General features: G+C 39.2%; 1 protein-coding gene across 1 annotated transcript in view; it reads right to left on the reverse strand.

Annotated features, from left to right (window-relative positions):
• ctnna2 (catenin (cadherin-associated protein), alpha 2) overlaps positions 1-14,624 on the reverse strand; it is a 337,796-nt gene extending 323,172 nt beyond the window's left edge. Inside the window, exon 1 of the mRNA XM_065958018.1 lies at positions 14,190-14,624. The gene's annotated coding sequence lies outside the window, so the exon portion shown is untranslated. The remainder of the gene's footprint in view (positions 1-14,189) is intronic.
• Between the last annotated feature and the right edge of the window lie 498 nt (positions 14,625-15,122).

The following is a 15,122-nucleotide window of genomic DNA, read 5'->3' on the forward strand; positions in this document are numbered from 1 at the left end:
CTATTATCAGACTTCAAACAGCTTTAATAATGAACATGGTAAGGAATCCTAACCTTAAAACAAGCTGCGCTAACGTTAGTTACAGCTCGGGTCCGGCCCCTTCCTCCTCCATCCTACAACTGATAGCATGCCTCCAACTGTAGCATGCTTTTTTTATCAAATCATAGTTCTTTATATGTGTCATTATAGGAGTCGTGTTGTGCATGATCTCAAGGTTGGCTGAGGTTGTGTGCTATGTGTTGTGCTTTGCGTGCCATGGCAGTGTCAATTCGGGCTGGGAGGTTGGCAGAAGGGAAACCAACGGTTTTGCAAACATTCTGTGTGATTTTCAGAATTCTGTTCCTAATGCTGACAGAGAGCATGGTGAAGTTTGCGCAGCAGAACAGAAGGATGGTTTCTCTGATGTTTTCTGTGCAGGAGGAGAAGAAGGTACAGTGTGACAGAGCGTGTCCTACGTTTTCTGGATGGCAGAGAGCCTCTGTGCATCTCAACAAAGCGGGGAGCAGCCGTGACAGTTAAGACAGATATTCTGCTGAGTCAGAGCTCTGTTCTTGCGTCTGTATTGATTCAGCACCTGTCATAGATAGCCACTCCATCCAACAGCCTATAGGCAATCGCACAGAAAACAGATGGCTATGGCGAGGACATTTCAACATTGTTAAAAAAAAATAAACACAAACAGAAAACCCCAAACTTTTTTTTTTTTTTCAACTATTTTCTCAGGGCTTTGATTTGAATCTTTTGCAACAAAGTTTTTCTTCTCTTTTTTCTCTCCGTGCTTCATGTATGAAATTAAAAAGGAACTTTGAAAGATTATACTAACTAAAACATTTTTTCCAGCTTTTTTCAGATACAGCCACAACAGAGAGCTGTCTGTCACTGTTCCATCTGGTACCTCACTACACTCAGTGTCTAAAGGGAAGTCCCATTCACAAAGATGTTATCCGACTCCTAAACGCACAGTATGTAAATTCCTCCGTAGGGGTCTCTAAATCAAAACAATAACAAAAGATGATGTCAGGGCTGGTGGGGAAACATAGAAGTGAGTCACTCTGCTGCTCCACCCCTGATGAAAACAAGCTCTGATTAGACTGTAGTTAAGATGTTTGGGCGAAAAAGACCTGAGGAAGACAATATGTTTAACTACGTATAATAATGTATCAAAGTATATTTTCCATTCTTTTTTTTTATCACAGCAGCACATTCAGCAAAAGTTTGACTATGATAACTGTTGGAACGATTTTGAGGTAATACAAGTACTAAACAACAACAAAATATAAAAAATTAATTTTTCATTAATTAAGACATTTTAGTGGAAAAATTCTACATATTGTATAATTCCAACCTGCCAGACCCTTACCTAAATATGTCACTGCATTACATTTAAGCTATTTTCACTTATTTATACAACCATGAATAACACTAAAACGTTCAGTCCCTCCTCAACAGTGTGAAGACAAGCAGGTGAGGCCAACAGGAGACTCTGAGTCTGAACTCATCAAGCTCATCATGCTGTTTGAAAGTAAACAGCCTGACTTTAAGAGACAGAGATACCTCTGATCAATATGTTCTGTGGTCCTGTATGTTTGCAGTAAATGTACTATTGACATGCTGTGAGTGTAAACTACTACCATGTTGTAGTTAATACGATTCCTGATGTTGTGTTAATTGTTTTCATTTTCTTTCACTGATATTGACTAGAGCGAGAGTAGATCAGTAAATGCAACAAACGTTCACTCGGACTTTGCCACTGTAAGCCATTCTTTAAAAAAAATAATTATCCACTAATCGATTTGGGTACATATTTGAGTGTCTCTGAGAAAACCTGTTTCCTGTTAAGTTAGCTGTAAGCCATGCCAATATGATCCTGCAGTTTTCACATTCTTACAGGCATGACCTGGTGGCAATAAATCACGAGCAAGAAGCAAGAAGAAGTGATGTAAAGTGAATCAACTGAGGGAAATGTCATTCATGCGTACCAGACATTCACACTGATAGCTCTTTTTCTCTCTTTTTACTCATTCACACTTATATCTTAAATAGATCAGTTTGATATTCAACGCACAGCATTATGAAAATATGATTTCAATTTAGCCCTTAGGGGTCCATATCCCTTATCTCTTGTCTAGTGGTCTCAAAGGAAGAATGAAGATCAAGACTCCTCCCTGTGTGGGTCCATGCTGACATGGATTAACTCCACTACCATGAATGTATTAACAAATGAGGTTAATACATGATAAGCATTCAGGGAGCAGAGAAATAAGGTCAAACCAAGTGCTAAAACAAGCAGCGTTTAGCATCATGAAAATCCTCATGTTTATGGTGATCTTTTGTCTCGCTGCAGTTCAAGGGTAAAAAATGTCTTTTAGACAGTATACTATTTACTCTGAGAGGTAGAACTCTTTCCTCAAAATAGTCTTAGCTCTAGAGTTTAGCAAAAAATACATATGCACATTTGTCACAGATAAAAATACTTTCAAAAGTGAGACTCTGCTTGCACTGCATAAAATGGGCATCAGAGCTTCTTTACTATACAACGCTAACTTTTGGGACTACAATCCCTGTCATTTGTGATTATGGAAAGTTAATATGCCGACACTGCACTGACCCAGATTCAGAGAGAAGTTAAGCACATACACACACTTGCAAGAGCAATGGGGGAGTCTCTAAAAGCAGAAGTCAAGGCTCAACCTGTCATATCGCTGCTCTCCAGAGCTATGTTCTCGTGGCGGCCAAAAAAAAGGCTGATCAAAGTGGAGTTCAACCTGGGACATTATCAAAGCAGGCATGATGCAGAAAACATAATGCACACACTGCTGAGTTAAATACATACTTTTAAACCATTTCTCCTGAAGACACTTGTCCCCGACAGGCTGAAATGTGTCTATAAAAAAACAATATCAAGACACTTCAAACAACATGAAATTTGCTATTCCTGCAAGCTAGTGACAGTAAGCTGTGATTTAAACTGTCTTACAAAACCTACTACTACCACCATTCATCCTACAATCACATATTATTTAAGTTCAAAAGTTAGTGTTTATTTCTAAATCTGAAAGCATGGCCTCACTGATTATGGACATAATTAAGAGGAAAATATGTCAAATCACAAAAACATAAAGAACAAAAAAAAAGTGTTATTCTACATAACCAAAAATTGTCTGCATCTGAACTGTATTTAAAAGTTTTAGTTTTTTTTCATGTTTTTTGAATTCTAACTAGTATAAAACTAAAACTATGTCCTCACACCACTGCATTATAAGAGCAGCCACTGGCAAGCTCAGTGAACCCTTTCAAAGTAAAACAGCAATCAAGGACATGAAGAGAAGTTTTTGTTGTCTGCCTTGTTTAGATGTTTTCCCCATACTCTAGTCTAATTCATTTCATCCCCCTTATTTAAACACGTTGCATATTGGAAAAACCATCCACTTTGGTGTCTAGCTTTTGAAAAATTGCGTGTTTCTCTGAAAACTGATATTTATTTGATAAACGTTTTCAAACTTTGTAACTATAGGACAACTGTTTTTTTTCTGACGACAGGGAAGTTGCTTATAGTGTCTACAAAATATACCAGGACATTTGGTAAATGATTAATGGTAAATGGACTTGTCTAGTGCTTCTCTAGTCTTCCGACAACTCAAAACACTTTAACGCTGGAGGACACATTCACACCAATTCACACACTGATGGCAGAGGCTAATATATAGAGGCCATCAGTATTAACTAATCCATTCATGCACATTTATATGCTGCCGACAAAGCAGCGGGAGCAACTTGGGATAAGTGTCGTACCCAAGGACACATCGGACATGTGGCTAGGATTTGGGGATCGAAACCCCAAACCTCCAGTTGAGAGACAACAAACTCTACCAGTGAGCCACAGCCACATTTAGGGCGTGCTGAGGCCTTAATAATACTGGTAATAACATTTAAATAATTGTAAATGTAAAAAATAACAAACTATGATGGCGTTAACATTTACGTAGCCTGATATAGTTCAACTGACATATACGGTGCATTTAAGTGTAAATGTTTGTGAGCGTGTTAGCTGAAAATGTAAAATAATGTTCATGAACAAACTAAGTCTGAAAACAAGGAGATGTGAAAGCAGGAGATAAATGGAAACCCTGAGTGCACTGGTTGGATGTTGCAGTGAAAGCATATGGTGAACACTTGGATGCCTACCAACTAATTCCCAAGATGAACTTTTAACTGCATGGCCATACAGCAAATATCTTTGTAACTTCCCTCTGAAAGGCTATTAAAGGAAAATCATATCAACTATGCAGCGATGCCTCTGTGTCAACTTGGAACAGCCCAGGCAGAGTTGACAACTGCTTTCTACTGCTAGCACACTTTGTGCCAAAGTGAGGTTTAAAAACACGTGTCAATTACTGGATATGCAGAAGATTAACGGCCTAGAAGGAATCTTATCAAACCCATTCCCACATATTCATTTTTACAGAGAATAGGCGCAGGAACAGGGAGTTTGAGGCAGGCTTTGGCGTGTTCTTGTAGTTCTCTAAAGTCATGTTTTATGTTGTGGTATTTTGCATTCAGAGGTGGATGCTACAAACATGTAAACAAATATGGCCATGCATGCACAAAAAGTGAGGGAAGGGAAGAAGTAGGGCTGGGCGATGTGGACCAAAACTCATATCTCAATAGTTTTTCGCTGAATGGCGATACTCGATATATATCGATATGTCTTTCATTAACAGTCAGTAATTTTCAAAATAAACACAGTTGTGTGCTTTGTTATCCATTTTGTTTTTTGAGTTTGGCTCAGAGAGAGAGAGAGAGAGAGAGAGAGGAGGAGCAGGGTGAAGAGGGAGAGACAGTGAGATGAGAAATAGGTGAACTGGCTCTACAGAAGATTTGTATAACGACATTTTAATGCAACATGAACTATATTGATATTAACGATATTGTCTTACCCTATATCTTGTTTGAAAATATATCGATATATTTTAAAAACTCGATATATCGCCCAGCCCTAGGAAGAAGAATACATGATTTTAAAAATAGTTTCAAAGGTTTCATGAGGAAGGGCCTCCAGGATACACACAATGGAATTTGGTGCCAAACAATAAATGTAATATGAATTGTGTTGTTCTCCACAGGGCAACTTTAATCAGGTAAAATCTATGCTTTTCTTATCTAAAGTACAGACTTCTCATTCAGTGATGTCCTTCCATGCTGTGAAAGCGGTCCCTCTTAATTGAGTTTCTTTTACAAGTAATCAATCTGGGTTTCTTCTGCCTTGCAGGCAAGATGCTGTTTTTCTAATCATTCAAAGTACTCCTTTTCTAACACCTATTTAACACCTGTTTGTTAAACACTACTGATACACCTTGTACTTAAATTCAGTTCAATCCAAACTTCATTACAGACTCAAGGTCTAAAAAAAATGTCAATTTTGACTTTTGTCAGCTGCAAGCGTTTTTCCCCACTTTCTTTACTCAAGTAGCTTTCTAAAATCCTATCCACACAAATGTTGTAACAGGACGATCATGAATTTGCCATCGATCCAAATGGGACAATGAGTGTCCTATGACCTTGCTTTGCAGTCCTATTGAGAAACACAGCACACACAGTTTTGTGTGTGGGGTACCAACTTTCATACATTTCTTCTATACAGGATTACCATTTGTTACGGTTGGTTAAACTTTATTTTAGATATTGGCAGTGACTTTCAACCCTCCTAACCATAAATTCATTGTATGCAATGAGAAGGATGTATAAGATTATCAGTAATGTTGATAGGTTCACAATGTGTTGAGGACTCAGGAGTAGGGGGGGGGGGGAGTCCCATTTGAGTCAGGCCCATGACAACACTTGACCGTGATTTCAGCAAGTGCTTTTCAAGAAACTGAAAACAAAAAGAACTCAATAGAAAGTGTCTTATAGTCCTTTAGTTCATTCGTTAACCAAAGAATGCGTGGGCATCAATTCCAAAATCCACTGGACCCCTTAACTGGGTACTCTATTGTGTTAAAACTACAACACGGGGCGCCGGTGGACTAGTGGTTAGTTTGTGCCCAATGTACAGAGGCTGTAGTCCTCGGAGCGGGCGCCCTGTTCATATCTGGCCTGTTGCTCCTTTCCCGCATGTCATTCCCCACTCTCTCCCTCCCTGATTTCAAACTCCATCCACTGTACTGTCTCCAAAATAAAAGCATAAAAAAGGACCCAAAATGCACCGCTGTATAGTCACTGGCAAGCCTATCTAGTTTACTTGTAGAAGTCAGAAGGAAAAAATGCATATTTTAACATTTAATAAGTTATTTAAATGCATGACTTTGAATCTTGGATTAAAATTGTTATTAAAATTTGATACTTTTGGACTGAATGCTCAGTGACGTAAAAAAAAAAAAAAAAAGTTTGTGACTTTGGCCAACATTGTAGATGTTTGTGTGTTTCAGGTGACAGCTTTGCTAAATGTTACTGTATTGAAGATTATACAGCCGTGGCGCTTATGGGGTTTTAAACGTGCACTTCAAAACAAAACATAAAAATAATCTTAAGCCTCGAAAATGATATACAATTTTAGAGATATAAAAATGAAAGAAGTCCAGTTTATAGAACATTTCAATCTACCATATCACTGTGATACTCAACCCACGGTTCCCAAACAAAAAAACAAAACAAAAAAATCAAAAAATGTTACTTAAATGGAAGCATTGTCAGCAGATATGATTCATTGCAAGTCAGCTCAATCAAATACAGTCTTTTCCACACTTAGACAATATGGCGGGCAGCCCAGGTATATAAATTGGGCGGCCCACGTGGAAGTTGACAATACACCATTTCACCATTCATCAGCTGAGGATTTGAATGCTATAGCTGTACTAAAAATTTATAATGTTTCTACTTTTACATAGCTTTCTATGTAGCTTTACCTTTTATAACAATGTAAAGGACTTCAGGAAGAACCTGTGGAGTTCTTAGATGCTCTAACAGTCGAGACAAACTTAAACTTTGGGAAAAAACAGGGAGTGCAGAACACACACATTGTATGAGATCGGACACTTACAGTAAATTTGCTGGCTGTGCAGAGGACTTAGATCATCTTTTGTGGTGGATGAGACAAGAATATAATAAATATAAGTCGTCTTTGAGTGATCTCTAGTTGTTCTGACCATCACCATGCCGTTAATGAAATGATCTTGTTGTTCCTCTTTGAGCGAACATAATCAAGCAAGAGCGATCGTAACGGACCAGTTAGATAAAGGCAATTACAGAAGCACACAAATAAGCAAGCTTTTTTAAGGCCACAAGACACAACACAATCTACACAATTAAAGGCAATTTTATTTCAAGGTGGAAAAATAGTAATCACTTTGTTTAAATTCATAAAGATTCATAAAGACCCAGAGTTCATGATTTTGTCGAGCACAACAGAATTACAGCCATGCCTGTCCAAATGTATACTTCTTACAGACATTCATACAGGTTTGGTTTCATTCTCACAGACAGTCGTTTCTCTAGTCAAAATATAAATGAATCAAGCAAAGAACAGCTTTGTGCATCTATCTCTGCGGGAGCATGAAGGATTGCTTTAGACAATTCACCCCAGTTACAATTTTACATACAGAAACTGACATAATGATAATAATGTATACTGACATATTCCCTCGGTTAAAGTGAAAAACATTTCCTCCGAACACCAGTTACCACTCATGTCAACCGAAAACTAAAAAATATGCCAGTCACTTCTGGGTTAAAATAATCTCTTCCCCTTCAAATGGAGGGAAAAATAGCTTCTAAATGTTCGTGACAGTAAGAGAGACAAGGAGAGAAGGAGCATAATTGGAAGAAAACTCTGCAAACATATGAGGATAAATTCTGTGAAAAGGGGGGAAATCACTGAAAAATGTATGCACCCCGTTGCACTGTGAGGCATTTCTCTGAAAATCACTAAGCAGCTGGTATATTCTAAGACTTTAACACCCCAGTTTTGGTTTATTTATAGGAAAGATCTATTTTATCTTGACTTAAGCAGTTCATTTCAATTTGTATGAAATGTGTGCATTGAAAAGGGGCCGAGAAGCTAGGATGGCCCCTGGTCAGCATATGGATTTTCTGTAAGGGGAGCAAAGAAAAGCAGTCACATAACAATAGAAAAGTTAATGCACCAAGACAGAGCACACACAGTGTGGGGGAGGAGCAGGGCCAATATGTGGGGCCCACACTGGTCCCAGATAAAGCCAATGGTGGGGGTGGATAGAAAAACAAGTGAGGCCTCAGAGAGAAAGAACAACTGAGAGGATGAGACACTCAAATGGCCTCCAGCTAGACTCTCTGCACAGATTTGTTTTTGATAGATTTCAAAACAATAAGCTGGCATTATAAAAAAAAAAAAAAAAACAGACACAACAGAGGCAGAGAGAGAACTTTCGAGTACCACAAGTGTGTCAACATGACCTCTTTTGGCAAGAATAACAATAACTGAATGACACCATTTGTTTGCACTCAAATTAGCACAGTTCACCACACTGCTTTGTCAGGGCTCGTTCATTGATGCCTACATGCTACATCCACAAATTTCACCAGACGCCTGTTTCTGTGGAAGTGAAAGTTAGCTCATCACTGTTGAGGCTGACACAGAAACAAGTTTATGAGCTTAGTCTGGACAACTTTGAATCCATGTCTGACATCTGCACCCCTGCTTACCCTTCTTCTAACTTCATTAACCTCTTAATAAGTAGACTTAAATGCTGTATCAGGTATCATCAGGTCAGACAGTGAAATTAATTTAATTCAATTTAGTTGTATGTGTTTTTATTTATGAAGGGACCATGTACAATGTTAAACATAACTGTTGCCATTTGATGCAATGTACCAGAGTTCGGTTAAAGCTGTCTGAAGTCCCATTATAATGAACATGGAATAAGAGAGGAAAATGTTTTATATGGCAATCACCCAAAAGGCTGAATTGTCATTTGAATCACACAAATCAAATCAACTTCAATTGCAAAAAAAGAAGATAGGATCAGTTATTTATCTGTATTAGTTAGTGCAGGTAATTTTGCAAAAATCGAAACTGTAATACTGAAAATATCAGCATGGTGTTGAAAAAGAAAGAAACCTACTATGCACACAGCTTAAAAAAAATACCTAGGGTCATTCTGGTGACAGCTTTCAATGACAACGTCAAGTCATGCTGGACCACTAACATACCCTGAAGTGAATCCATGTCTCACCATGGCTGCCAGATTCAAAGTGACATGCACATGTGAGCATGCAGCTCCAACTTTAAAAGGACAACGTTTGATGCCTGCAGTCTGAGCCATCTGAGTCCACATGAATTCTAAGAACATAATGTAGCAAAATATAAAGGTGATGAAATGACTCATATCAGCTGGACTATTGTCTGAAGTTGTTTTTGCTGTACCGATCGACAAAGGCTTCTTTGTGAGTTGAAACACTTCAAACCAAAGGGGCCACCAACCAACAATAGCAAACTACTTTTATCCATTCACAAATCAGTCTTCAAAATCAATAACTTCTCTCCAGAGACAGCGACATCTGTGAGGCTGAGGCGGGATCGTTAAAACTCAAATCTTGGCAGCAGCTTTGCATCACACTGAGAAGGAGTCCACACTGATATATGCAACTCCCTCAGTTCTTAGGAGATTTAAATTCATTTTGTCTCACCTTCGACTCTAATACTGACATGACGACTCAAACCTTATCACAGGTAACTTCATCCCTTTGCAAAGCTGTAAAAATACTCCATAGAAGCTTTGTTGTGAACATGCTATGCCACAGTTTAGCAAAGACTAAACTATAACGGATAAGCTGGAAGCCCCTTATCAAACAAGTGAGCACATCTATTATGACTAGTGTGGAAAGATACTGAGTGAAAACAATATGCTCTCACTCTTTCCAAAAAAAGACCAGCTAATCCATCATTAAAAAGATCCGGTCACTTTTAAAAACTAAGAATAGAAACATTTGAACAGCTACCTTGTGAAACTCTCCCTGCACAGAAATATTTAATGACAAAACGGATATGCGATGAAATGCAACGGAGACACTATTTTTGGGGTGGTTGAAGAACGCAGTTAAAGAGTTGGAAAAGGTGTCAAGAATCTTGCAAAACCTACTGAAGCCAAATATGTCTTCTTTGCAGCAATAATACGATATTTCGATTGGGAAAGTAAACAGGTCTTGTAGCTTCTTATAAGTGTTGATCGGTGTATAAAAAGTGTAATTTCTCTAAAAGGTTTCTCCAAACAATTTTCATATCACTTAAATGAGGCAAAAAATGAGACATTTTAAATGTGCTTGTCATCAAGGGTTTTACTCACACCATCCATTTTCATTAGTGAAGTACTTCCCTCTGCTAAAATCATGATAAATGCTGCATTTACACCACAGCCATATTATTTTAGTGATATTACAAAAACTAACCAGATACACTTCAAAATAAGTTAAGTAGTGGCGTGAAAGCAACACAAACACATATGGAGCATCAGTGCAGTGGTAGATAAGAGTTCTCAGTGAGCACAAATCATCAGTCCACTCTTCACATTCAAATCGGTGCCAATTTGTTTGCAGCTTTTATTAGCAGCAGGAATCCTTATGTTGTATGATGCTGTTAAAAAAAAAAAAAAAACTCTAACCTGGCTGCATGTTAGATCTGAGCTGTATCACGTATTACATTTTGATTTAATGACATTTCCGCACAAGTTTATGACACAAGTGGTCCACATGATTTTTACACTTCTAACTACATTCCTATGAATTGATGATTTTAAATGCTTTTGGGCTGTTTCTTCAAAAGAAGTTAATCAACCACCCCCACCCAGATATCTCAGAAGTAATAGAAGCATTGGTGAATGGATTGATTTTGTTAATGCAGAGAATATAGCTGGGGTGTAACAATATAAACTACAACGCCTCTCTTGCTGGTAATTGTGGGTGTATTAAGCAGGCTAATAGACATGAAAAGAAAGTTAAGAGAATAACCTTGTTCTTCCTCGCTGCACCAAGCTGCTGCTGACACTATACTTTTAAGCATTGCTGGATCATCTACTTTGTTGTCCCCCCTGACACAATAAAGTGCTCTTTTCTTTGCTTTTTGCTTTATTGTCCAGAATGGGATAGTGTCAAGACACCGTGTAGAAAACAGCAGATCCAAGTCACATGCAATTGAGAAGGCTAAGTCAGAGTCCCCCAAAAAAAAAAAAAAAAACACATTATGTTCCCTGAGAGAAAATAGACACTTGGCCAAAAAACTGGTGAGAGTGTTTGCTGTCAGGTCAATGCAGTTCCACATTGCAGCATAACATAAACCCTGTGGTTAGGGGAGTTAAAATTGATGTGGTAGACGGGAGAGCGCTACGACTATTGATTGTTCTGTGTTGTTTCTATTGCCTCATCTCTCATCTCTTTAACAGTATCAAACATCTGAACTGGAGCTGGAGCGAGAGAAAAGCCTGAGAGGAAAGGAGAGGCAGTCCTGTTCCAGCTAGCGGGGGTACCATGGCTACCTCAAAGCTCGGCTTCAGAACAACAACAGGGGGCTCCATGGTGTTCAGCCAATATCACTGCTTGCTCTCCCAGGAGACGGGGAACACAATGCACTCCCTACTGCCATTAACTCCCCCTTAAATTACAGCTTTTTCTTAGCCCCTGTAGCAGAAACAGGAATTTACACTGCAAATAGAAATACAGCTACAGAGCCAAGAACCTTTAGATGATTACATACAAGTGGCTCAAACTCTTAGAATGATGTATGATCAAATGAGAAATCAGAAAACGGCTTTACACAAGCTAAAGATAATTGTAGTTTAGGATCAGATAGTTCAAACTTCCCTACAGTTGCTCAATAAGTGACAAATTAGTTTGACACAAAACTGTGTCAACTGTGTTGTCTTTAAATCCCTTTACTTTCCAATATGAAACAGAAATATCACCTACTGTATGTTTTTTTCTGGAGGGTAAAATGACCAAATAACTGATGTAATATGTCTAGTTTATTACTAAAGCATCTAGTATAGCATCATAATCCCGAATGTTGATCTGGTCTGTAAATTACCCTACAGGTTAAACAAATGATGATCTCAAGCAGAAGGCAGAAGGCAGAAAGTGATACACATATGCAGCCAAATCCCAGAGGAAAAAAAAAAATGAATCTGTCCACTTGGCAGCCTGGAAACAAAGGTTATTCCTTGTCAGTTTATCACGCATTGACGGCTGCATCCTGACTAGCAGGTGTCTTGCATGCACATGGAAACCTCTGAAAATGATCCAAAATGCAGCAGCACAACTGGTCTGGTCTACCTACTCAAACAGCACACATCACACCACAGCTCATAAATCCACTGGTTGAAATTGAAGCTCACATCAAATTCAAAACTAACATAGTAACTAACAGAGGGACAGATTGAACTACTGCTGTAGCCACTTGGTGATATAAGTCAATCATAAAAAAAAAAAGAATAATTCTAAAAGATTTTAACAGTCGAGTTTTAAATTCTGTTTACCTTTTTGTGACAAATACACAAGAGTTAGTTTCACCTGCACAAATGCAAGACTGTGCTTCTTTCACAACATTACACAATAAAAACTTAAATTTCAAAGTAAAAGACTCCCTTTCTGACGAACTATACAATATAAAGGTGTTTCTATGGATTCAAAGAATGTTGCTGGCATTGTATGATTGTTTTGTTTTTACAATTTATCGACTAAATGAGAGATAAAAAAAAAAAACGACACAAAATTGAAGTTTTAATTTATTATGAAACTGCTTATTTTGTTTAGATATTTGTGTTGCATTGCATTTTGATTTACTTTTATATAGGCACTCAACTTCCTTTAAACTCAAAACTCAAAATCCAAAAGACCCAACACACTTCAATGCTTAGGAATATATTTCCATTAAATATTACTCCCTTCATAATCAGCTTCTTCCTTTGCAGACTGTCCCTTCCTCTGGCTAATAAACAGACATGCCAGTGAACATATTTGGGGGAGGGGGGGGGACAGACAGATCCACACTGCCCTGACACACAGACAGACCGAGCATGCCTCCTTGCCAATCAAAGGTTCAGATTCTATATTTACAGCCACTCTGCGACCCCCCCCACCCAGCAGCCCCTGGGACTCCACATATCCAGTTACAGGAAGAGAATGTGGCAAACACCGGGGTCACAAAAGCCTTGGTCTGACTCCTGCTGCCCTGTACTGCTGAATACAGAGTGTGCATTTAGCCTGGACGACGCATGTCTGCAAACAAGACGAACAATGTTGATCATGTACAAATGTAAAAAAAAAAAATGATTAGTTAAAACATTGGAATACACTATGACATTAAAGTAAGCACCCTGCAGAGTGTCCAGCAAAAGCAAGACATTCACCACGGGAATGAACATGAGCTACACTGACACTGAACATTGTGTGAAGCTTGAAATCAGCTGGTCAGGTTACTTACACAAACTGTGTCCTCTGGCTTTAAGAGCTTTAAGACTGTGAAGTATGGTTACACTTTCTGGGGCGGAGGGGAGTGAAGCTTGAGTATAAAAGAGTAACATGACTTGGCTATTCCGAGAAATGTAGTTTTTTATTATTTTGAACAGTGTCAATAAAACAAAAGACGCGATATTATCAGACATGTAAAAGAGCGAAGAAAAGAAAACACGAAGAGAGGAGGAGACTGATGTTTGGGGAGTGGGTGAGGGGACCGTCGGGGTTCTTGCTCAGCAGCAGGTCGTTATAATGCAGGTGTGCGACTGTTCATTTTAGGAGCATTAAAGTGGCCGGTTTCAGTTAGCCTAGCCTAGCCTAGCAAGCACTAGCATGCCTCTTTGCCCGACCAGGCTCGCACAAAGTCAGGCAGCTTGGAGGCTTTCAGCACCGGGCTCGCTGGATAGCAAGTGTGTTGTATGGGGGGGGGGAGATATCATCAACACTGAGAGCTAAGCAAAATAAACGAACGCACAACGGAAGCACAAGTTGTATATTGAGCTGGAAATCATGTAGGTGCAGGGATTTCTTTTTTTTATTTACCCCGCTAACAACAAGCTGAAGCACAATGATGAATGAAAAGGCGGAACCTCGCCTTAGCTAATGTTAGCAGTGAAGCGGGTCAGTCAGTCAGTCAGTGTGATGCTACCGGGATGCTAGCAAATCAAAAACATCCAGTTGATAAAACACAAAGCGTTTCAGTATCTGCTCACCTTAACCGTTTTGATTTGACACCTCTTGCAGGTCCACAAACTGTGTTTAGCGCCTTGGTTTCTTGGAGTATTCCCACACACACACACACACACACGCACACACTCTCTCACACACAAAAAAAAATGGTACCCTCCTGTTCACGGCGAGGAGTGAAAAAAATCGACTCAATCCGGGACGCTTTCCTCAACCGTGTGGTGCTGAATCTGAGGCTACACGCTTTCTGTCGGTGTCTCGGAAATGCCTCCTCCTCCTCCTCGTATAGTGTCCCTGCGAAATAATGACCCCCTCCCAGAAGCTCCGACCACCAACAACAACGAAGGAGGGCAGGTGCAGATGATGGGGCTGCGCTAGTAACGGGAAGCCTTGCAATATAGTGGGCTGCTGCTGCTTGCTGCTCTTGCTCTTGCTTGCTGCTGCTGCTGCTGCGCGGTGGATGGATGGTGGATTCCAGGGCTGTCAAATCAGGGAGAGCCTTTCGCTGTTTTGGCGCATGCGTGTTAAGGCCCCATGTGAGGGATGCGCGGCTGCCAGAGAGCGCATAGTAGGGAGGATTTCTGAGCTTTGCCATATTGTGGGAGCGGAAGCACGCCGGTTCCAGCTGTCGTTGATGTAGACAGGAGGGGTTGAAGAAGTAGAGCAGCCCAAATCCGTCACTTAAGCTGAAGTATTTAAAAAAAAAAAAAAAAAATTACCCCCTGTAAAGTCGTGGTTGAAATATTCAGTAACAGTAAACAGTATCAGCACAACTTACTTAGAAATAGAATATTGGAACAAAACTACAAAGTATAAAGAAGAGCCCCTTTAAAAAGTGTTATATGATATTATATTAGTATTACACAGCAGTACCATGGCATTCTGTTTCAATTATTTATAGGACTTTTCTTTTAAGAGAATTTGAATGTAGTGCATCAATGTGGAGTAAAGTTTAGACA

The sequence above is a fragment of the Labrus bergylta genome, chromosome 1 (genome assembly GCF_963930695.1).
Source record: "Labrus bergylta chromosome 1, fLabBer1.1, whole genome shotgun sequence".
NCBI classification, from domain to species: Eukaryota; Metazoa; Chordata; class Actinopteri; order Labriformes; family Labridae; genus Labrus; species Labrus bergylta.